General features: G+C 40.3%; 1 protein-coding gene across 11 annotated transcripts in view; it reads left to right on the top strand.

Moving 5' to 3' along the window:
- ZFPM2 (zinc finger protein, FOG family member 2) overlaps nucleotides 1–23,870 on the top strand; it is a 465,402-nt gene that overhangs the window by 372,826 nt on the left and 68,706 nt on the right. The window lies entirely within an intron of this gene.

Below are 23,870 nucleotides of genomic sequence, written 5' to 3'. Positions count from 1 at the left end.
CCATAAAGAAGGCTGATCGCCGAAGAATTGATGCTTTTGAATTATGGTGCTGGAGGAGACGCTGGAGAGTCCCATGGACTGCAAGAAGATCAAACCTATCCATTCTGAAGAAAATCAGCCCTGAGTGCTCACTGGAAGGACAGATCCTGAAGCTGAGGCTCCAATACTTCATGAGAAGAGAAGACCACCTCATGAGAAGAGAAGACTCCCTGGAAAAGACCCTCATGTTGGGAAAGATGGAGGGCACAAGGAAAAGGGGACGACAGAGGACGAGATGGTTGGACAGTGTTCTCGAAGCTACCAGCATGAGTTTGACCAAACTGCGGGAGGCAGTGGAAGACAGGAGTGCCTGGCGTGCTCTGGTCCATGGGGTCACGAAGAGTTGGACACGACTAAACGACTAAAAAACAAAAACAACATCACCACTGTTTACAGAGCTAGCAAAAGAGTGGGAGTACATAGCTCTTTTGAGAAATAAGCCATTTCTGGATGAATGATTAAGTGAAAGAAAGAAAGAAAGAAAGAAAGAAAGAAAGAAAGAAAGAAAGAAAGAAAGAAAGAAAGAAAGAACAAGTTCATTATGAAACATAGCTTTGATTTTTTACATACATGCTTATAGGTTAGCTGAAATGTGCAGGTTACTGACCAGCAACGTTGCCAAGTCACTAGTGTTCAACCAGCTCCAAATTACTTGGGGAAATTGCCAAGTATAATTGCCTATTCTTCCACTGCAAGCCTCTCTCCATGCCATGAGAGGTGCCAGGAAGTATATGTTTCCTGCCACAGTGTTGTACTCTGAGTACAGATCGTGTATGAAATCAAAACGTCCCAATCTTTGTGTTTCATTTTCCAGCTTTCCTCTTTGCATTTCTTTATGTATGTAGTCATTGTAAATAAATGTATGCAGCTGCTACCTTATATCTGTTCTGCCTTACTTAATCGCCTTAGAATAAATATTATGAAGGGTGCTACAGAAATAGCTTAAATAAATAAAATCTGTTCTCATGGTGCAAAAAGCAAATAAACAAAAACTCTGCTTCACACATCAAAGTGAGCAGTATTTTCTCTTCAAGATACTATTTCTGTGCAAAAACAAGGCTATAATACCACAATCCTATGTTAAGTCTACTGAGAAGTAACATCCATTAAATTCAATGTGATTTACTCCAATGTAAGTGTTCACAGGATCAGAGCCTAAGCTGTACAAAGCAGAGCATAGTCCGCTGACTGGGAACTGACAGATGCTTTCCATTTCAACTAGGGCCAGGGCCTTTTCAGTACTGGCCCTGACTTGATGGAACGCTCTGTCACAATATACTAGGGTCCTGTGGGACTTGACATATTTCCACAGGGCCTTCAAGACAGAGCTGTTCTGCCTGGCCTTTGGTTTGGACTCAGTCTGACCCTTATGTTTCCCTCCCCATATGGTGTTGATTTATGGGCTACTACTAAAATGAGGCTGCATTTTAAATTGTATTTTAACCCGTATTTTAATTAACTGCCCCCCATTATGTTTTATTGTAATTTTATTGGCTGAGCCTGGTTCTGGCCAGGGAGGACGGGGTATATATAAAAAATTATTATTATTATTATTGTCTGCAAGGAAGCCACTTTTCACCATGAAATTGTGGCCATAGTTTGAGCTGATTCAGTGAAGTATCGCTGCAGATCTTTTTTCCTAAAATATACCTCTTATTTTATCCTCAAGTGACTAACGGTGAAATCTGTAATCAAATATAAATAAATATAGTGCAAAACGATTGCAACTATAGCTGGCAAGACTTAGGTATGGGGTTGTGGAGACACTTTCCCTAAATAAGGGAACATATCATTGAAATGATGAAAACATTGGTTGTGTTTGTGCATTGTTTAAGCCAACCTTGAACTCTCTCTTTCTAGAGATTTGCAGGAGCCAGGCAAAATCAGTGTTAGAACAGAGTAAGCAGCATTCTGGAGCTACCAACCCAGGGGAACTCTAGAAAAGAGAAAGTAAAGGAAGCTCTAGAACTTGTCGCTTGGGACAGATGTATATTGGTGTACTCTGTCAAGAGCTTCAGGACTCATAATTCTTTAGTTAGTGCTTGCTGGGGTGCCTAGGACTCCTCTAGGCTTTTGTGAGCCTTGGTCCAGAGAAGCAGAGTACCATATTTTTCGCTCTATAGGACGCACCCGAGCATAGGACGCACCTAGTTTTTAGAGGATGAAAACAAACAAACAAACAAATATTCTGAATCAAATGTTGTATAAACTACTGTATTTAATAAACAACCGGTATCTCAGAATTCATATTATAGCCATGTAAAGTGAACAGCAGTCAACAGTGGCATTAAGAACCATCATCACTGTCATTAACAAATGAAGAGAGGCTTTAAGGTTTGAGTACTCTTCTAGTCTTCCGTGAACCCCAAGAACTCATCACTGCTAGAGTCAGAATTTATGAAGCTCAGTTGCTCACAATCACTAACATCACTTTCTTCGTTACCTTCATGTAAAATACTTTCCTTTCCTTCTCCCCACTTTTTTCTCCCCCTCCCCAAGCAGAACAGTCCCCTTTTCCAGCCTCCTCCTCTCCATCCCTTTCACCCAAACTCCTCAGGTGACGCCTGCAATTTCTCCCCTTCCCTGCTCCCTCTCCATTGCCCTCTACCATGACTCTCCACTCACCTACGGTACCTCCTCTCCCTTCACCCAGCTTCTTGGTCCCCCTCCTCTCCATCCTCTTCCTCCCCTCTCTCAATGAACAGCCTTCCCGCTGCTCCAAACCTTGAGGGGAAAGGGCAGGCTGCTGGCAGAGCAGCACCCCCCACCCCCATTCAGCAGCACAGGAGCACGGGGCTTCGGCGCACAGCCTTCCCGCTGCTCCAAAGCTTCCCGGGGCTGCAGGGGGAAGCCGAGGCTGCCGGCAGAGGAGCGCGGCTCCCCCACCACCTCCAAAGAGCAGCCCAAGAGCATGCCATACTCCGGCAATTTGGCTCCAGGGACCACACATTCGCTCCATAGGACGCACAGACATTTCCCCTTTTTAAGAGGAAAAAAGTGCATCCTATGGAGCGAAAAATACGGTACTTGTTCAGTTGTATTGCTGCTGCATACCAAGATGGGGTGGGGGCAGTGTGGAGTATCAGCAGGAACACTGGGTTGGCTCCGCTGGATTGTTTGCACAATGCTGACCTCACCCCTACCCCTTTCTGCTCTAGTACACAGTAGTGGCACAAACGGAAGGAGTCACTTAAGTGGTGCAGCCCCACCATGCCATTCACTGCTGTATATTTCTTCCATGCTATAAATCATATCCTCCTTCCTATAGCAACTCATTTCTGATTCGAGGATTTCCCCTGTGTTAGTGGCATAGTACTGTATTCTTAATTGTAATTATAATCTATTTTGAAAAGTGTTACATTTATGCTTTTGACAAGGATGGGAGTGTTGAACACAGATTTTTTTTTTATTTGCCTTGGCATGTTTCACAATAATATTTGCTATATTTATCTCTAAGAAGGATGGTGTATCCACCAGGATCTCGTGAGTTAGAGATTTGTTTTTCTTACATTGAAAGGTACCACCACAATTCATATATATTAACTCTTCAGGGCGGCAATACGTGTTGTCCTTAGGTAATGTAAAGTTTCTAAGTATAACCATAAGTGGTAAAACTGAATTTTGTTACTGCTCACAATTACAGTATCTTCATGGCTCCGAACAAAACCAAAATACAAAGGTCCATCAGTGAGCTGGAGAAAAAGAGATTGATGTGCGGTAATACCCCAACCCTCAAGGCAAATTCCTTTTCACCCCATCTGCTGTCTCAAATGCGAAGCCCTAGCAATGCCACATGTTCCAAAGTAACAAACATGGTTAATGTGTGTGAATCTTACTCATCGGTACAGATTTCTCACAGAAAAAAGACTGCTCCCCCCACCACTTTTTTTGGCTTGCATCGAATGCTGGAGTTGAGAAGCCAAAACTGAAATAGGAAATGTGTTGCTTTATCCTGAATTGAGGCCATGTAATATGTATTTTATGGTCATTTCATGTTATCTATTTATCTTTTCATCACAGTTGCTAGAGATGGGTGATCTCCCCACCACAAATTGGGCTCAGTAAACTGAGCTATTTTACATACCACAAGAGATCCCCCCCCCCGAAGGAGAAGCATATTTCTCTGCTGCAGCAAAAACGACAGAATCTTGTGGCAACTCAAAGACTAACCAATTTATCACAACATACATGTTTGTGGACTAAATTCCATTTCATCAGATGCATGGAGTGTTATCTTGAGTTACAGGTGTGCACAGGGGTTGGGGCAGGAGGGAGTTACAAGCAGTGAGATTGGAGGGAAAGAAAAGTAATGGCAATGATAATCTCATAATTAACAGTGGTAATTCAAAAAACAGTTATTAATGAAACAGACAGCCTGGCATTGGTAAGCCAATTTTAGCACATTATATAACAGTGTCTTTGATGAGTGGAGTACTTTGGGTTATTGTTTTATTTATTTCTATATCCAGTGGTGCAATGCATAATTATTCCTTATTTTTGTTTTTGTTTCCTCATTAGCTTTTGCTAATTCCTGTTAGTTCACCACACTTGCTGGCTCCATTACCCAGGGACTTTTGCCACTTCTTCCTTTTAACATTTTGCAGTTAACATTTGTACAAGGGTACAGTACTAAAATACATTTTGTGTCCTTGCACAATAAATGAGAAGAATGAAGGAAAAGAGGAGAGAAACAAAGGAAGAATTAGAAATCAGATTGGAGACCAACAGAATTTTGAGAATGATTTTTAAAAATCCAGTATTGTTTTGAACCTTGAACTGAGCAGCTGGATTTATCCCAGACCTACAGTAGGCTAGGCTGAAAATTAAGGTGGCCTGTATATTAGAAAGGGGCTCCCACCTGAAAAACTTTAAATACCAGTCTGTAATATTATAATATAATATAATATAATATAATATAATATAATATAATATAATATAATATAATATAATATAATATAATATAATATAATATAATATAATATAATATAATATAATAAGTATCCTTTTCCAACTGTGTTTTCTAAGTCAGCTGTGAAGAACTGGAAGCACCCTAGTCAAAATATTAAAAAAATAAAAAAGTCCAGTAGCACCTTAGAGACCAACTAAGTTTGTTATTGGTATAAGCTTTTGTGTGCATGCACACTTCTTCAGATACACTGAAACAGAAGTCACCAGACCCTTATATATAGTGGGAGGGTGGGGTGGGGGTTTTCTCAGGAGGCTCTTCTTTGGTGATCACTCGTAGCCGAGTAAGATTGTCTTCCATAAACACGGTTTTAACAGTAAGTCTGTAAGTGACTGTGGAAGCCAATTCTGGATCCACACGTCCTTCCACAGTGGGGACTTTGGTTTCTGGGCGGGAGTTGATCACGGTGTGGATTTCCCAAGTGTGCCTTCCTCTTAGCATGTTTCTCCCTTGCGTCCTGAGTTCAAGTGTCTTCAAAGCCCATGACACCTTTGGTAAAGGCTGTTCTCCAACTGGAGCGCTCGCAGACCAGTGTTTCCCAGTTGTCAGTGTTTATACTACATTTTTTTTAGATTTGCCTTGAGACAGTCTTTAAACCTCTTTTATTGACCACCTGCATTACGCTTTCCATTTTTAAATTCGGAATAGAGTAGCTGGTTTAGAAGACGATCATCAGGCATCCGCACAACATGACCAGTCCAATGAATGCTGATGTTGAAGAATCATTGCTTCAACATTGGTGATCTTTGCTTCTTCCAGTACAGTACACTGATATTAGTTCATCTGTCTTCCCAAGTGATGTGTAAAAATTTTTGGAGACACCGTTGATGGAATGTTTCGAGGAGTTGGAGATTGCGTTTATAAGTGGTCCATGTTTCACAAGCATATCATAAGGTTGGCAGTACAATAGCTTTATAAACAAGCATTTTTGTTTCCCTGTGAATGTCCCGGTCCTCAAACACTCTGCACTTCAATCTGGAGAAAGCCGCACTCACAGAGCTTAGGCGATGCTGGATTTTGGCATCAATGTTGGCCCTTGTGGAAAGATAACTTCCTAGGTAGAAGTGATCAACATTTTCCAACGTTACACCATTGAGTTGGATTTGTGGCGCTGCAGAGGGGTTATTTTGTACTTGTCAGTGCAGCACTTTGGTTTTTTGGATGTTGAGTGATAGGCCAAGCTTTTCATAAGCTTCTGCAAAGATATTTAGGATGGTTTGGAGGTCATCCTCTGAGCGTGCACACACTATGTTGTCATCAGCATACTGAAGCTTTGTGACAGAAGTTATGGTAACCTTACTCTTTGCTTTCTGCCTGTTCAGATTGAAGAGCTTTCCATCTGTTCGATATATGATTTCTACTCTGGTGGGAAGTTTCCCTTCAACAAAGTGTAGGATCATGGCAATGAAAATAATGAATAGAGTTGGGGCAATAACAACCCTGTTTAACACCTGATCCCACTGTGAATGTTTCACTTTGAGAGCCATTGTTATCTGCGATTGTTGCTGTCATATTATTATGGAGGAGCCGAATGATGTTTACAAATTTATCTGGGCAGCCAGTTTTCAGAAGGGTAGAAGGAGATGGGTGATTGACTCAATGGGTATGGTAAACCTGTCACGACTGTTAACGACTGCAATTAGTCCTACAGGAAAAAGCTTTCCCCCACCCTCCCACTATATATAAGGGTCTGGTGACTTCTGTTTAAGTGTATCTGAAGAAGTGTGCATGCACACGAAAGGTTATGCCAGGCTTCCTCAACCTTGGCCCTCCAGATGTTTTGAGACTACAATTCCCATCATCCCTGGCCACTGATCCTGCTAGCTAGGGATCATGGGATTTGTAGGCCAAAAACATCTGCAGGGCCGAGGTTGAAGAAGCCTGGCTTATGCCAAGAACAAACTTTGTTGGTCTCTAAGGTGCTACTGGACATTTTTAAAATATACATATATATTTCTACTGTGTCAGACCAACATGGCTGCCTACCTGAATCTGGAAGCAGCCTAGTCACTATTTGCTGTGATAGCTGCTGTTCATCTCCCTTTCCCACATGCACCAATTCTGCCTGGCTCCAGGTGTATTTGTTTGGGGCAAGGGCTGAAAAGCGGGTGGAGCCCTAATTTGGAGATGACTTAGCCCATTAGTTGCCTCCTGCAGCTTCAAACTCTGCTGCATCTGTGTGCTCTACTGCTGGGTTCTAGAGACAGTGAGTTGTCTCTTTGCTACTTCATCAGAGGCCAGCTCAATCATAATGTCAACTAAGTGACTCTTTGGGCAAATGTCAGATGTTCTAATCTGCCCTTACAATTGGCTCATTCATTGAAAGGAAGAGTTAAATTTGTTGGATGATGTGCAGATTAAGCCAAGAAAACAAGAGTAGGCCATCTAACAGTATGGGTGATTCTCAGCTGGTTACTCAGACTTTATTGATTAGCTGATTTATTTACACCAGCTTGGAACTGTGTGTGTGTGTGTGTGTGTGTGTGTGTGTGTTTGTGTGTGACTTTTTAGATGTCCCTACTGCAATTGTTCTATACCACAGTGGGGGATGACACATCACAACTTTGCTTGTTTTTTTTAGAAGACAGCATTAGAGCGTTCCCCCTTCCCCAATTTAATTTACACACACACATACACAAGGAGAGAGAGATGTAGGACGTACGTAAGGGCAGAATAGAACCCTTAATCTTAATTATGCATTCTGCAGTATTATAAATGACTAAAGATTACTTCCAATGTTGGTATAATCTTATAGTGTGCAGATGTGGCTCTCTTTGGTATATGCCATCTTTACTGAACTCACAATTTCCATAATTCTGTCACATTCTGCATGGGAAGCAGATTTACAGATAGGTAATCCATGTAAGGTATTTTAAAGACAGCTTATTAAAGGATTGAGGCCTGCTGTTAAATTACATATGCTTTCAATTGCTATGAGGAGCAAACAGTATCAAGAAGTACAATAATTTAGCTACAGCTGGAGAAAGGCCTATTTAAAGTTTCGATGACAGATCCTTTAAACTTTTTCTTTAAAGTTCTTTTCTGCTTTATATCTATCCCTGTGTCATGTGGGGTTCTCTTTTATATTGTATAATTTCACCAGAAGGTCTAAAGTGTGTGTGTTAAGAAATTGAAATTTGGTCTTCAGACTGATACACTGAGTTTACAAAATGATTTGAGGGTTCCAGTCTCCACACTTGATGGCATTATCTAAACACCTGACAGTAACGACTAAGTCTTTGCATTTTTAGCATTGCTAATTATAAACGGCTCAAATCCACGTTCAGCGCTTATACCACCGCCTTCTTCAGTGAAGTGAGCTGTGATTATCCTGTTTTGTACATGAAGTTGTTTGAGCATATTGGATAGTGCCCCCATCTGTCTCTGAAAACACAAGACAATGTGTCACTTAACATGCCGTCTGCTCTCATTTACCCCCTCTAAAATGGCTCAAGATTTTCATTCAGTGTTGTTTCTTTTGTCTCATAAAAAGTACATGTAATATTGGGTTTGCAAATTTCATATATGTATAAATTTTAAAAGCTGCAACGTTGGGATCTGGTGCCAAGACCTATTTGTCCAGAATTACAGTGCTGCAGAAGTGCAACATTATACAGACACAAAGCGTATAGAGCTAAAGGGAGACTGTGAAGCAGTCATTTCATAAAGGGAGCCAGGCCACGTGTTTGCATGTGAGCATCATTACAATCCGGGGGGCGGGAGGAGAGCTAGCAAAGCAAACACTATTATATCCTATATCCTTGAGCCATTATTGCAATTGGATTTCAGAGCTTTAGCCTGAATGACTATTCGAGCCTGTGTCAAATTTTTGGTTTGGTGGTTTCTCTCTAGTTTGTGTGTGTGTGTGTGTGTGTGTGTGTGTGTGTGTGTGTGTCATAAATGATGCTGCCCAAACTAGACAGTTTCTTTTGATGCTTTGTATTTCTGTTAGGAAGCGTATGATTTTTAATATGGTATGAACTTTTTTGCGTTAATAATAAATATATGCAAGGTTATTCAGACCTATGGAGAGACAGAAATGCTAAAATCACCACCCTAAAATGTTCAAAATATAATTTGCTATTCTAATTTCTGTAACATAGCTTCACTGCAAAATATAGCTATCTCAGGCTATTAAATCTTTTTTTAATCCAAATACGCCTTTTTTGCCTTCCTTATGGTACTATCAGCTGACCAAATATTCCTATCAATAATGTGAAAGTGAATATGTTATAGTGTTCCCGTTTAATAAATGTAAGGTAATATATTCTTATTTTGAAATATTTATAGAGTAAATTAACGAAATGGTGTTTCCACCCTTTTCTAATAAATCTCCTTTTGTATAGGTGTTAGAGGTTAATGGGTAGATTTTAAATTGCATTACACTTTTTGTAATAAATGAAATTATAAGACCTTTATTAAGTCATATTTTTTATTTGTTTATATTCTCCCTGTATAGTGGAATCTCGGGTTGCGAACGTGATCCGTGTGGGAGGCACCTTCACAACCTGCAGTGCCGCATCTGCGCACAAAGTGCATGTACTTTTGCACATGCGTGAGCGCCGAAACCCGGAAGTAACCCATTCTGGTACTCTGGGTTCGGCGCGGTGCGCAACCCGAAATTGCGTAACCTGAAGCGTCTGTAACCCGAGGTACTACAAAACAAAACAAATCTGAACAATAGAAACTTCAAAATCAGGGGGTGAATCTTGCAGATTTGTGCTAATGGTAAATATCCACAAGCTGTTCCTACTGCAAGAAAAAATAATTGCTTATAAAAACAAATCTAAGATGTACTTTTTAATTCTACTTTCAAGCTGCAATTTATTTGCCTTGATTTGTAAAATGTCTTCAAGAAAGTCAATAAAGACATTAATACCACTGAAAAGAACTTTAAATACCAGGCTGTAAAAATGATCAATTATTGATTAGTTAATTTTGTTTTCTGCATGACTGCAAAATTGGAAATATAGTACCAACACACATCATTAAACTAATCAAATATTACATGAAATAAACTTGCTTAAATAAATGTAAAGCGTATGTCTAATTAAGCAAAACAAGAAGTGTAAATAACATTGTATTAATAAGTTGAAGTGCCAATGCCTGTTTTTGAGGTGGGGGTGGTGTTTATGGGGAAATATTTTGAAATGACAAGAATATTGGGGTGGGGATGGGACTGTTTGAAGGTCAAACTAAATTCAGAATTATAAGTGAAAAAAATTGAAATGTAAATACCTAGATCTTTGATAGTGAAGTAATTAAAATGTATGGTTTTGCCTACTGTGTATAATAAGGGCTTATATTTGATCAACCATAAAAGTTATTTAATCATTTTAACCTTGGAATTCTACCCCACAGAAAAAAAAATCTACTTAATGGAAGTTAGCTGAGAAGCATTAGAGTATCACAACATCAAGACGGCTGAGCGAGAGGGCATGGAAAATTCAAGCACAGCTTATTTCTGCCATAATACTGACAACCAGTGGATGTGGATTTTGAAGTTACTTTATCCTTATTCAATGAGCAAATACTTAGCCTGTATTTATTTTGATAATTTCTATAATTAATCAGGTATTGAAGGCCTAATTTGTAGCATACTCTCACTGTGATTCCAAGTGCCACATATTAAGTGTTTAACAAGCTCAGATGGCTTCAAAGAACAACAGAGCCCAAGTATTTATCTAGATATTGTGCCAGTCTTGGCAGGGCTAAGGCAATGGCAGAGTAGAGTCCTGGGGTCTGAAGAGCTTTAAGACAGAATGAAAAAAAAAAACATATTTACATGTGTACATAAATATGTTCTATTTAGATCCCACCTTTCCTCCTAGGAGCTCAAGGTGGCAAATGTAGTTCTCCCCTTCCTGATTTATAATCACAACAATCCTGTGAGGTAGGTTGGCCTGAGGTATAGTGGTGGGTCAAAGGTCACCCAATGAGCTTGATGATTAAGAGAATGTTTTGAACCCTGGTCTCTCAGGTCCTAGTCCAACACTCCAACCACTGCACCAAACTGGAGTACACCAAATCAGCATGAATTCCCATGCCCCCAAATGCAGCAGAAGCTTTCATTTCGGTCTAGCTGGGGTCTACAGAAGGCCCAAATGGGAAGAAGCATTTTGAAGAGTTCACCTAATCTCAGCGATCTCCTTTCCTGAGACCCTGGAGCATAAGGGAGAGCTGAATTATTCCTATACAGTAGTACTTTGGATTAAGAACTGAATTCGTTCTGGAGGTCCGTTCTTAACCTGAAGCTGTTCTTAACCTGAAGCGCCACTTAAGCTAAAGGGGCCTTCCGCTGCTGCCACCGCGCCGCTGCGGCACGATTTCTGTTCTCATCCTGATGCAAAGTTCTTCACCTGAGGTACTATTTCTGGGTTAGCGGGGTCTGTAACCTGAAGCGTTTGTAACCTGAAGCGTCTGTAACCCGAGGTACCACTGTATATCAGAAAGGTCATGAGGAGGAAGATTCTGGCTGGGAGGGATTGGCATGATATCTGAGTGGAGCCAACGTAGGTTCTCATGGCACTTAAATAGTTACAGAGGCTGAACAAAAATACATTTTCCTGTCCTGGAGCATGTTGATTCAATTGATAAAGCTGCTATCCTTTGCCTTTTTACCAGAGAGGAAGCCCAACTAAGCTCAGTGGAACTTATTTCTACACATATTCCTATACTTCTCGACTTACTCTTACACTTACTAGTATAGGATTGTGCTATAGATGTATGGAGCAATTTGAACGTGTAAATGAGTGTCATTTGTACACATTGAGCAAAGGTTTCTTTCTTTCTTTCTTTCTTTCTTTCTTTCTTTCTTTCTTTCTTTCTTTCTTTCTTTCCCCAAGGAGCTCAAGGTGGCGTACATAACTCCTCCCTCCTCATTTTATCCTCCTAACAACCCTACAAGTTAAGGCAGTAGGCCAGCCTCTTTCACAGAAGCACGACTTATTCAATGTCTGTTCTTCCTAAGGAAATTGAGGCCTCTTCCATCCTAGATCAAATATCTCCACAAATTCGGCAAAAGACCGTAATCCCCAGTAGAGTTATGACTGGGTTAATTTAAAGTAGAATTTGACTAAGGGAGAAGAACCTTTGAAGTGACATTCTAAATTGCAAAAGAGTCGTGATGAAAAATTGTTTCAATATCCAGAAATTATTTAGCTTAAGCATTTTGCATTCAGCTCTAGTTCCTGCCTAACATTGTGGTCAAGGTCCCTGGGAGCTTGGCTTGTGCTGCGATATCCCTTCATTTAGACATTGCAAGAAAGTAGCTTCTGACTGCTTCAGTATATATGAATTGTTGGGGGGTTATCTGCAATTTAGAATGACAAACCAGCACTACCTTGCCTTCATTCACCCCTAAAATCAGAAGGAGTCTGGGGTGCTTCTGTATATCTGCAACCGCACCCCAAAGGTTCTTCATTAATGGAATTAAGCAGTCCTCCAGCAGGAGCAGACAAGAAAGTCATGGGTGCCAGTCTTTGGTCGAAAGGCAGAACTTCATAACGGCCTCCCCATATTATCCTTCTTAATCTGGACTATGGTATTCTACAGAGAAGAGAACAGTCAAAAATGAAATGCACCACACTATTGATTAAGATTATTGAAGCATGTGGTCACTGTTGTCTGAAATGTTTCTATAACTATTGCTAGGACAAATGTTTTGCAATCTTGAACAGAAGGCTTGTGTTGCTGCTTGAGTGCTCATCATCTTGGGACCGCAGGACTACTCTAGATGTCAGTATTCATTGTCTTGCACAGAATGATGATGCAGCAAAAAACACTGAAATAACCAGCAAGATATAGAATTCATTTGTATATAATGCATTTGTTCTACTTAGAGTAAACTCACTGAAATTAATGGACCTAAGTTAGTCATGCCCATTAATTTCAATGAGTCAAGTCTGAGTAGAACTAACATTGCATGCAAACTATAATGCAGGCATACAGAAGTTCAAATCAAACCTGCCTTTTTTTACGGCGTTTTATCAGTACACACAAGCATGTTGTTAATATAGAGAAGAAGATGCAAATTAACCGAAGGAACTGAAAGCTGCATGCATGCTCCAACTTCAAATTAATTTTAGAAAATTTTCTACTTTCTTCAGGCTTCCCTAAATGAAACCACTGCAATCCTCCGCATGTAAAATCGTAGCTCCCAATGTAAAATACCAAAGTAAGATAATTCAGGAGGAGTGGGTCACTGAAAAGACTGAACCAGAGGAACAATTTTATTTATATTTTTTCACTTCTCTACATTTGGTTCCAGAGTGGCTTCAAAAATTAAAATATGAATAAATTACAAGACACATAATAAAAAATAACCAGCAAAAACAGGACAGGCAGACAGATTTTTAAATATCTAAAGCAGTTTACAAACCTGGGAGGGTAAAAAGGGGATTTGCTTGGTGCCTAAAAGAAAGCAAGGGTAGCTCAGAGGTAGATGTTGCACAGCCAAAAAGTCCCTCTCAAGTTGACACCTTCTTCACCTCTAGCAAGAAGGGATAGAGAGAAGAGCCTCCGCTAGTGATCTCAAAGTGCAGTCAGGGGGATGTGGGAGAAAGTTCTTCTTCAGGCTCAGTCCCATCAAGATGGGAATCTCCTGCAATTTGGGTAAGTTTTATATAGAGTTTGCAAACAAAACAAACATGTCTACCTTAAGACTTAATTTGCATGACTTGCAAACGTACCCCTACATTACCAGCTCAAATTCATGATCTTCTTTTTATTCATTTAACAAAATGTATATACTGCTTGGTTGTAAACAGAGCCTTTGAGTGACTTACAAAAGATAACATTAAAATTGCCAATAAAAGGCAAAGTTAAAAATGGATATTAAAAAAATATCAAGGTATAGTTAAAATCAATGCTTAAGCTAAAAACAGATTGAAACACAAGCAATTTTCTACAGGTCTGGATAGACTGGCCTGAACAAAACTGTGTATAGCAAGTGCTGAAAATAGTACTGTGATGGTGTTTGCCTGGTATCAATAGGCAGGGTATGGGTATTTCCATGCTAAAAGAGCAATTTCTTACAAGTGCAGAACAAATATTGTGTAATGGCAGCTGTTTCACAGATATGGACTGAAGTAGCCTTAAAGGTGATAGACTTTTGGGTAGCCCAGTTCAGAGACTTCCTTTTCCATTAGCAGCATCTATTTGCCCTTTGGAAGGAAATGTTTCTCAATAACCATCCGTTTTGAAGAAGAATCCAAGCTGTTCCCTGACATCCATTTAAATTGTCCATACTGCACATTGTCAACATGGAGCCAAGTTCTTTAAATTATGAGAGGAAAATTCTGTGATTTGGGTCCTGCTGCGACATGTCATCACCCCTCCTTGCCAACTGTGAGCCATTAAAGAGCACAAGAGAGAGATGCATGCAGAGCACCTTGCTCCAGATTAAACTCACTCTTAGTTTTTGACTGATATTAATGACTATATTTTGACTGTTGCGATGAATATTGAATGCCCACAGGAAAGCAGAATTAATTAAACTTTGTGATGACTACTGGACAACTACTAGCGTTTGCCTAGGGATCAACAGGTGGGTTCCTACTTTCTGGAGGGGAAGAACATTATTGAAGAAGGTTGCGTTCCTGGAACCGATCAAGTTGTGCTTTCCAAAAATAAAAGAAGCCAGCTGGTGGTCTTGCTTTTAATTATGGAAGACTGTGAGAGTTGCTATGACACATTTGTTTCATTTATGAGGAAGATGTTCTTGTATTTTATTAAGTCTTTTGAAGAACATCTGTAACTCGCTGATAAGATTTTCTTTTATATCATGGATAGCAGAGTACAGTTCAACTCCATCAAGTACTGAGTCCCCGATATGTTTACAGAAGACTTTCGCCTCTGAAGTCAAAATTCACCAAGCGCTGCAGCGTAGGTATAATGCTGTCATATCTATCCGTTTATTTTGGAGAATATTTTGTTAGGCACAAGGTGCTCCTCTGGATTTGGCTAAGTCCTTGAAGGCTCCCCACCCCCCGCGAACCTTAATTAAAATAGAGTCAAAAATAAAACAAGAAAGAAGCTTTTCCAATAGAAATAAAGTATCCCCTCTTGGATAAGTCTTGAACAGATCTCCCCCTCCCTTTTCATTTGCAGTAGCACCACAGAGAGAAGCTACTCTGGCACATCCCAAAGCAGCCTTTGCAACCACATTCCCCACGCCAGGCCTCCAAGCAGCATCTCCGCTATGAATGAGCCTCTTCATAACACTGATCAGTTGCACCTTAGGCACCATGTTCTCCCTATAAGTTGCCCTTCACCTGAGTAACAGTGACATTGCCACGTAACCAATCAGATCTGCATATATGATGATGCCACGTAACCAATCAGATCTGCATATATGATGATGCAAATACAGCTAATCTAGTGTAAGGGCAGAGGGACGCAGGTGGCGCTGTGGGTTAAACCACAGAGCCTAGGATTTGCTGATCAGAAGGTCGGTGGTTTGAATCCCCGCGACGGGGTGAGCTCCCGTTGCTCGGTCCCTGCTCCTGCCAACTTAGCAGTTCGAAAGCATGTCAAAGTGCAAGTAGATAAATAGGTACCGCTCTGGTGGGAAGGTAAGCAGCGTTTCTGTGTGCTGCTCTGGTTCGCCAGAAGTGGCTTAGTCATGCTGGCCACATGACCTGGAAGCTGTACGCCGGCTCCCTCGGCCAATAAAGTGAGATGAGCGCCGCAACCCCAGAGTCGGTCACAACTGGACCTAATGGTTAGGGTCCCTTTACCTTTACCTTTTTAGAGTAAGGGCAGTTCTGCTTAAACCTTATCATGAAATAGCTGTACATTTGGATTTAAAGGTTTCAGTGAAATATTTTCACCATTATCACTGTTATTTTTAAAAACCTTTAGATCCCTGTTTATTAAGGACCCCCCCCCCCATTTTTAGGGTTACTGATAAAAAAGCTGCTTCACACAGACTGGTAATAGATTTCCTTATGGTGCCACTAGGATATACTTTCCCCAGAGTCCACCTATGCATTCTGAATCCCTCCCCACCCCTACAAAAAATAATAAAAAAATAATTCCCCGGTCCCCATGACTTGAGACATGGATTTTTCCTCCTAATTTGTGTTCAATGGGAATAGCTAGATTCTAGAATGCCACTGGACTTTTGACTCCCTTAAGACTGTAAGAGTGATAACCATCCCATTTGCTGGAAATTACTTCATACTTTTCACTAGATGAGTTGAGCACAAAAGTTACCCTGGTCATGTGCTGGGCTAGGAGCTGAGCACCTGTGCTGGTTCACTTCTAGAAAAAGACAGAGATGGGCCATTCTAGGATTATGAACATTTGGAGAGTTGCTACACTCTGATGTTGTACTACTGAATAGTTATACATACATACATACATACATACATAATTGTATTTGTATGCTGTTTTTTCACTAACAAACACACAGTGCAAAAACAGCTCCATAACACAATAAATCAACAACATATTAGCAAATATAACAACATACCAAAAAAATCAGTACTATAAATATAACAATATTACATGAACAGTATTACAATAGCAGACCTTGTTCCTAGAAAGACCTCTCCCATGATGGTGCTCACAGTCCCTCTGCTGCAGCAGCAACTACTTATGTATAGGGTTAGGGTTAGGGTCATTCATTCATTCAGGTAGCACTGTATGAATTTTTTCAAAACCTGTACATAAGATTAGAGCACAATATCCTTAGTCCACTTATTTGTATTGTACAGTCTGCTAAAGTTAAAGGAGCATTTTAATTTGTCCTTCTCCTGCATTATGCCGTTCTTTCCCAGCCTTGGGTCTTCAGATGTGTCGGACTACAACCCTCATCTATCCTGAGGATAATGTGGGTTGTCCAGCAATATTTGGGGTCCCAAGGCTGCATTAAAGCATCACAACCCCCTTTTTGTATGTGTGTGACTCTGGTTTGGAATCATGTTCCGAACTCTTACGAAAAAGCCATTAGACATACAACACATTCGGACAATTATTAATGAGGTAAAATTAATTAGGATTAATCTTCTCCTAGTGGTGGGCCCCACAGACAATTACAATTAGCAGCTTGCTGCTTACTGTGTGTATTTCTTGTCAAGTTAATGCATACGAATTTGTCTCTGATATCTTTTGTTTATTAAATATATATGCTTAAATTTAATTAACCCATAAATAGGAGTATAGGCTTAGCTCATCTAATTGCAAGTAGCATGCACTTTTCTCCTCAGAAATAAGTTATTGAACTTAATGAACAGATTTAAAACCTCCAGGTTAGCAGGGAATCATATGCCAGTGAATAAAGAACTGTATTCTAAAGCATATTTGGCATCCTCTGGGTGTAGATTCTTATGCAGCCAAAAATGGCACCATCCCCACAAAAGAAGGAGGCATTGGCAGGCTCAGGGAAACCCCAAGGTTTGAAAAAATTCAAAACGAAAATCTTTTTTTTGGGGAGGGGGGGGGAGTCCTGAGAAAAGGAAAAAAAATAGTAAGGCATACATTGAAAGAACCTAACTTCCACCAAAGAACTGCAATTTACTCCTCCCACACCTACTATTCCCAGCATGCTTAGCAAACTAGAGTTTTTAGGATTCTTTTGGGGGAAGTAATCTGCCTTAAATGTCTGGTGTATCCAGTGATGACTAATCATGCTCAGTGTTCACAGAATGCTGGGTGATTGTTGAAAGGAGGAAGAGATGAAACAGCAGAGCAAGGGAAAATGAAATATGCATGGCTAGCTGACCTCTCAGCAGTTATATTCCAAATCTAACTATTTTCTAAGAGCAATGGCAAAATGCCCACACGTTAGCAATCTCGAAACCATGCTATTTTATTATATTTAATTTTTATGCTATTTACCGGTATTTATTTTGCCAAAAAGCCTATGCACACCTGAACACAAGTACGATATGATATGATAATCTTTATTGTCATTGTCCCATACAGAACAACGAAATTGAAAAAATCTACATCAGACATTCAAAAACCAACAAGTGATTTATATTGAGGTCAGTGGGATTCACTAGTAGGTAAATGTGTTTAGGATTATAGTCTAAATTGTCTTTCTGACTGGGGCTGATAATCAAAGGCAAAAATATAACCCTTGATATAGCCTTATTCCTTTTAAAATTGGGTACCAAATCTGTGGCTGAAATGAAGTGCAATGTTGAGATTCACAAAACAAATATTCATCTACATACGTACTTGATAAACACCAGTTCAAACTTCGATTTTGATTTCACCAGCCTGGTGTCCTCCAGATATTTAGGACCATATCTCGCCACATCAGTTGTGAATATTGGTCACAGCTGTGCTAAAAATGTTACATAGGTTTGACATCTCATCTTTGTCAATTATGAGAATTTCAGTTTACAAATCATTATTTGTTTTGTTGATTCAGTTGTTTGCTGCCTTATATTATGATACCTTTTATATTTGTAGAGCTACTTGTTAAGAGCATGGAGTTTGTCTGTGAGCTGATTGTTCACCATACAGATATCAGATTAGCTATGAATTCAGCCTCAGCTCCCCATGTGTAATATGTTAATATTGTCCTATCTTAACAGAGTTATTGTGGAATACAGGGAAAACATTTTGAGACCAGACAAAATAAAAAAATTCCTTCCAGTAGCACCTTAAAGACCAACTAAGTTAGTTCTAGGTATGAGCTTTCGTGTGCATGCACACTTCTTCAGATACACTGAAACAGAAGTCACCAGACCCTTCTATATAGTGAGAAGGTGGGGAGGGGTATTACTCAGAAGGGTGGTGGGAATGGGTGATTGGCAGATAGCTGTGATGAGCCTGTTTTCTATCTGCCAATCAGAACTATACAATACAGAACTAGATGGACCAATCATTCAGTACAAGACTGCTGTCTTTTTTCCTATGGAAATGTCTTTGGATATAACTTGATTTGCTCTGTGTGAGCATATAGGGAATAGTCATGCCACATGTCGCAGTGATAGTCACATTTAATATTATGCCCCTATTCGTTCTACATTGCATTTTTTGAAACATCTAGAATAAGTTTTTATTTGTAGGTTCTTGTGATGATGGGGTCTTGCCATCTGTAATGTTTCATGTTTTGCAGATTTATTGTACACCTTTAAACAGACGATTAATTTTCCAGCTTCCTATGATATAGTATGTAACCTTCAGAATAACAGCACTAATTGCTCTGCGATGAGCTTCTTTAAATAGGCTATTGGTTTTAGGTATTTGTTTTGGAAAAGGTATAAAACCAAAGCTCTTCGGCTCTATCCAAGCCCACTTCCTCCTAGTAAGATCCAATCACACTTTACTTCTTCAAGTGACAAATATTTCCTGGTTTCATTTTGTAAGCTTTTTTTCTTTTTTCCTTTCTTGATTTCAGAGTGCTCTCCACTAAAGCAATCTTCCAATAATCACATGTTCCTCATTGTCCAGGATAAATCAAGCATATATAAACCCCACCTTGAAATGTTGGATGGGATTTAAAGTGGGGAAAACATGCGTCCACAGGAGAAAATCATACTTGAAACAAGCTTGTGGCTTACTGTTTTCATCACAAAACATAGGAATGGAATTTTGTGCCCCAAAACCAGCAAGGAAAGCTCCAGCTGTATCGATGGTTCTCTCTTGTACATACATCCCTCTCTATCTCTCTTCTCCCTCCCTTTTGTAAACATGATAGCAATTTTCATTTAAAATTAAGGCAGATTGATGATCTTCAGTGTCTCAAAAATGTTTGCTGTACAATTCAGCACTTACTCTTGAGCAAGTTGCCCTTTTATTGCAGCTGTAGAATTGGCACAGAATTCAATTTTACCAGTAGAAACCCTGGGTATAATCTCTTGCAATGTACATAAACAGCAAGCACTTCACACAGTTTAGTTGCTACTTCCATTGCAATCCTATCTGTGCTGTCATCTTCAGGCTCTGATTGTAGTGTTCACATAAGCTTAGCATCAGTCATCACTGGTTCTGGACTCTGTTGGTTCCGCTACATATTGCAACATATTTTTTTCCTTATACATTGCTTCCCTACTTTTTTCCCCTTTTCCATTTCTACATTTGACCTGTGTGATTACTATAGTTCAGTTTCAGTCTATGTAGTGCTGCTTGTGAAAAATATTCAAGAGTTAGAAGTGGCCAGAATGTTAACTGGTTCAGATCGTGGAGGCCACATTACACCAGTCCTAAAAGTTGTTCAATTCTGTTTTTTGCAATATAAAGCTTTATACTGCCCTTACTTTCCACATCTGAGAAATCTCTTCCTATATTCACACATAAACAGAATTGTAGAGTTGGAAAGTACCCTGAGCATCATCTAGTCAAACTCCTGCAATGCAGGCATCTCAGCTTCATCATACATGACAGATGGCCATCTACACAGCAGCTTGCATTGAGATCATAACAGGAAGCTCTTCCACAAGCTTGCATACCACCTGAAGAGCTTTAGAGGGAAGTACACAAAGCCTAGAGTGCTTGGAGTTGATATTAGCTCTCAAGTACAAAATGTTGGGACACGGGTGGTGCTGTGGGTTAAACCACAGAGCCTAGGACTTGCTGGTCAGAAGGTCGGCCGTTCGAATCCCCGTGACAGGGTGAGCTCCCGTTGCTCGGTCCCTGCTCCTGCCAACCTAGCAGTTCGAAAGCATGTCAAAGTGCAAGTAGATAAATAGGTACCACTCCGGCGGGAAGGTAAACGACATTTCCGTGCGCTGCTGTGGTTCACCAGAAGCGGCTTAGTCATGCTGGCCACATGACCTGGAAGCTGTACGCTCGCTCCCTCAGCCAATAAAGCGAGATGAGCGCTGCAACCTCAGAGTCAGTCACGACAGGACCTAATGGTCAGGGGTCCCTTTACCTTTACCTTTACAAAATGTTACATAAGATATGGCCTTCAGTCTCTCTTTACTATCTATATCAGGAAAGGTCACTAGACCTCCACTATACATGTGTTTTTCCTGGCCACAACAACCCCTCACTTTGCACCATGTAGAGCTGACAAGGTGCTGCTTCTCACCTGGCTAGTGACACTTCAAGTAGGTACCTCTTGTTTCCTTCTTGCAAGAAATTAGATACCACCTGCCTTGAAGGGTCACCTTCCGAGTGAGAAGACCTTGTGTGCTGTTTTTGGCTTGAGCAATGCTGTTTCCTTACTTCGTTGCATTTACTGACACTGTACTTGCTAACTTCTGTCAAAAGATAGATAACACTTGGATAACACTTTCTTTCTTTCTTTCTTTCTTTCTTTCTTTCTTTCTTTCTTTCTTTCTTTCTTAACTTCTATACCGCCCTGCACCTGAGGATCACAGGGCAGTTTGCAATATAAAAACACAAAAACGCATAACATAATAACAAACAGAAAAATAATAACACCACTCCTCCCCTCTCTCTCATGCACACAGAGAGTTTTAAAGGCCATAGGTAGGCTAATCAACCCAAGGCGTGAGAGAATGTTTTTGCCTGGTGCCTAAAAATATGTAATGAAGGCACCAGGGGAGCCATCCTGGGGAGACCATTCTCCAAGTGGGCAGCCACCTCTTAAACAGAAAGTGGAATTTAATTTTTAAATCTGTAAATTTCATTCTGCTGCATAGATTATATCAGGGGCGGCTGACCTGCAGTCCAACAACATCTGGAGGGCCACAGGTTAGCCAGTTCTGGGTTAGACAACAGAAGTATAACACTGCCATCAATTAGAAGAGGGAAGAAATAAATTGGAGTTGCCTCATAATTATAGCAATAATATTGCAATATGTTATGTAGCAGTGCTAGAAATGATTTTCTACACCATTGGAGTTTGCCGTGTGATGTTGGCCACCTTTGGTTTCCTTCTGTTGCTCGTTCTCTTGATTTTACAGGCATAAGAAGACTGTTTATTCAAAGAGCACCTTGCACTTGCAATGGGTTGCTGTTGAATCTAAAGCTTTGCCTGTCCCCAGCTCCCTATTACGTAATTTAGACTGGATTGCTGCTGTGTTTGTGATGTCTTTACTGTCTTTCCTCTCTGCTCCCCATATTATTTTAAAACTCCCTTTATATTTTACGGCACTTTAGGATGAACATTATACCAAAGCCAGAAACTGAGTTACGAAGAAAATACCTTATTCTTCTTCACAACTCAAAAGCAATACCTAAACTTTTCTTGCTGGCTACAGAATAAATGCTGCCTGAATGAGTAATGATTAGAAAGCTTTTGGAACTGTATTACCATAGGTGACAGCTCTGAGGAGATAGGCAGGTAATGTTAAGAGGCAAGGATAAGAGGCTATGACATTATGTCTGGAGGGTTAAGGACTCACAGTCAAAGCTTGAACTGCTATTACTGGATCAATACTTCTCAGTTCAACACTTATCTTGACTACTGGTTAGAGGCTTTTGTAGATATGAACACTGAGAGAGCAAAATAAAAGTGAAAAAAATGATTGTTGCTGTTCACTTACATGTGGATTGCTGAAGTTATTTAGGTTTCAGATCCACAATTCGCTTTTTTCGTGGGGCAAAATGCCGATGACCTAAAAACAGGATAAATGAATTACTGGAATGTCTCTCCCCCCCCCCCCCCCGTTCTTCCTTTATTTTCTGCCAAAAGGAAGCAAAACTCTTTTCTTCTTTGTACAGGTCTCCTTTAAATTCCATTTCTACGCAACACAACCTCTTTTTCACACTTTACAAAACAATTATCTTCTCTGGAAATATTACACCTTTTAACATTGAGTGCCCCTGGAGGCCAGTGAACATCACGGAAATGGGCCATAATGTAGCTAATATTTTCCCAAGAGGACCAGAGGTGGTGGAACATTTTTATAACCCTGGGAACTGAATTTAAAGGCTACAATTTACACATTTTGTTAAGCGCTGTGTTTTTTGTACGTATATTGATTCATAGCCTTAGCTGAGTATGCTGCACACAGCCACCTCTTGGCTAGTTGCCATGCTGGGTGTTGCATACCCGCCAACATTTCTCCGATGAAAATAGGGACGCCCCATTCCACAATAATTATTTTACTATTTATACCCCACACATCTTACTGGGTTGTCCCAGCCATTCTGGGCAGCTTCAAACGCGTATATAAATACATTAAACAGTAAACATACAGGATTGCCTTCAGATGGCACACGGGTAGAATAACTCCATACCTTCCCAACATTTCTCCATTGAAAGTAGGGACATCTTAAAGAAAAGTGGGACATTCTGGGATCAAATCAGAAACCAGGATGGCTTCTCTAAATCAGGGACATCCCGGAAAATAGGGACACTTGGAGCGTCTGGTGTTGTGTTTGTTGAAAATCAGAATTGAATCACCACGTGTTAAATCTAGACATCATCTTCCTACTTCTTTCTTCCTCTCCCTACAGTCTACCTTACCACTTCCTCCATTTTTCTAGAGAACAGTGTAAGAGATAGCACTGGATGGGGCTGCAGGCAGAGAGGGAAACTTGTAAAAGTAGCCTCCTCCCACTTCCACCTGCAAGGAAAATCCTGAGGACAGAACCCTGTTTAAGAGAAGCGCCTGCTGGCAAGAACACAATCTGAATCCAACATTATGTGGCATGCGTGTTTACACACACACAAACCCAGCAGCAGCTTATGATTTCTCCCTTTCAATCGCAGCACAATTCCGTAAAACAGACTAGCCGTTTTGAGACCATACATGTTTCCCTGGAGAGAAGGTTTCAGAGCCATAGGGACACCACAGACAAAGCCCTATCCTTAGGGCCCTACAGCCTAATGGCTCTTACTGGCAGGCTGCAGAACATGACTTCTGATGCTGAAATTAATGCTTGGGCCCCTTTGAACAGAGCAGGCAGTCCTTCAGATAGCCTTTTAGAAATTGAAAGGCCTAAATCAGCACCATGATCTGGGCCTGGAAATGATAAGGCAGATAGC

Source organism: Podarcis erhardii (genome assembly GCF_964252035.2).
Source record: "Podarcis erhardii genome assembly, chromosome: 8".
Lineage (NCBI taxonomy): Eukaryota > Metazoa > Chordata > Lepidosauria > Squamata > Lacertidae > Podarcis > Podarcis erhardii.
This window is presented reverse-complemented; position numbering and strand designations above follow the sequence as displayed.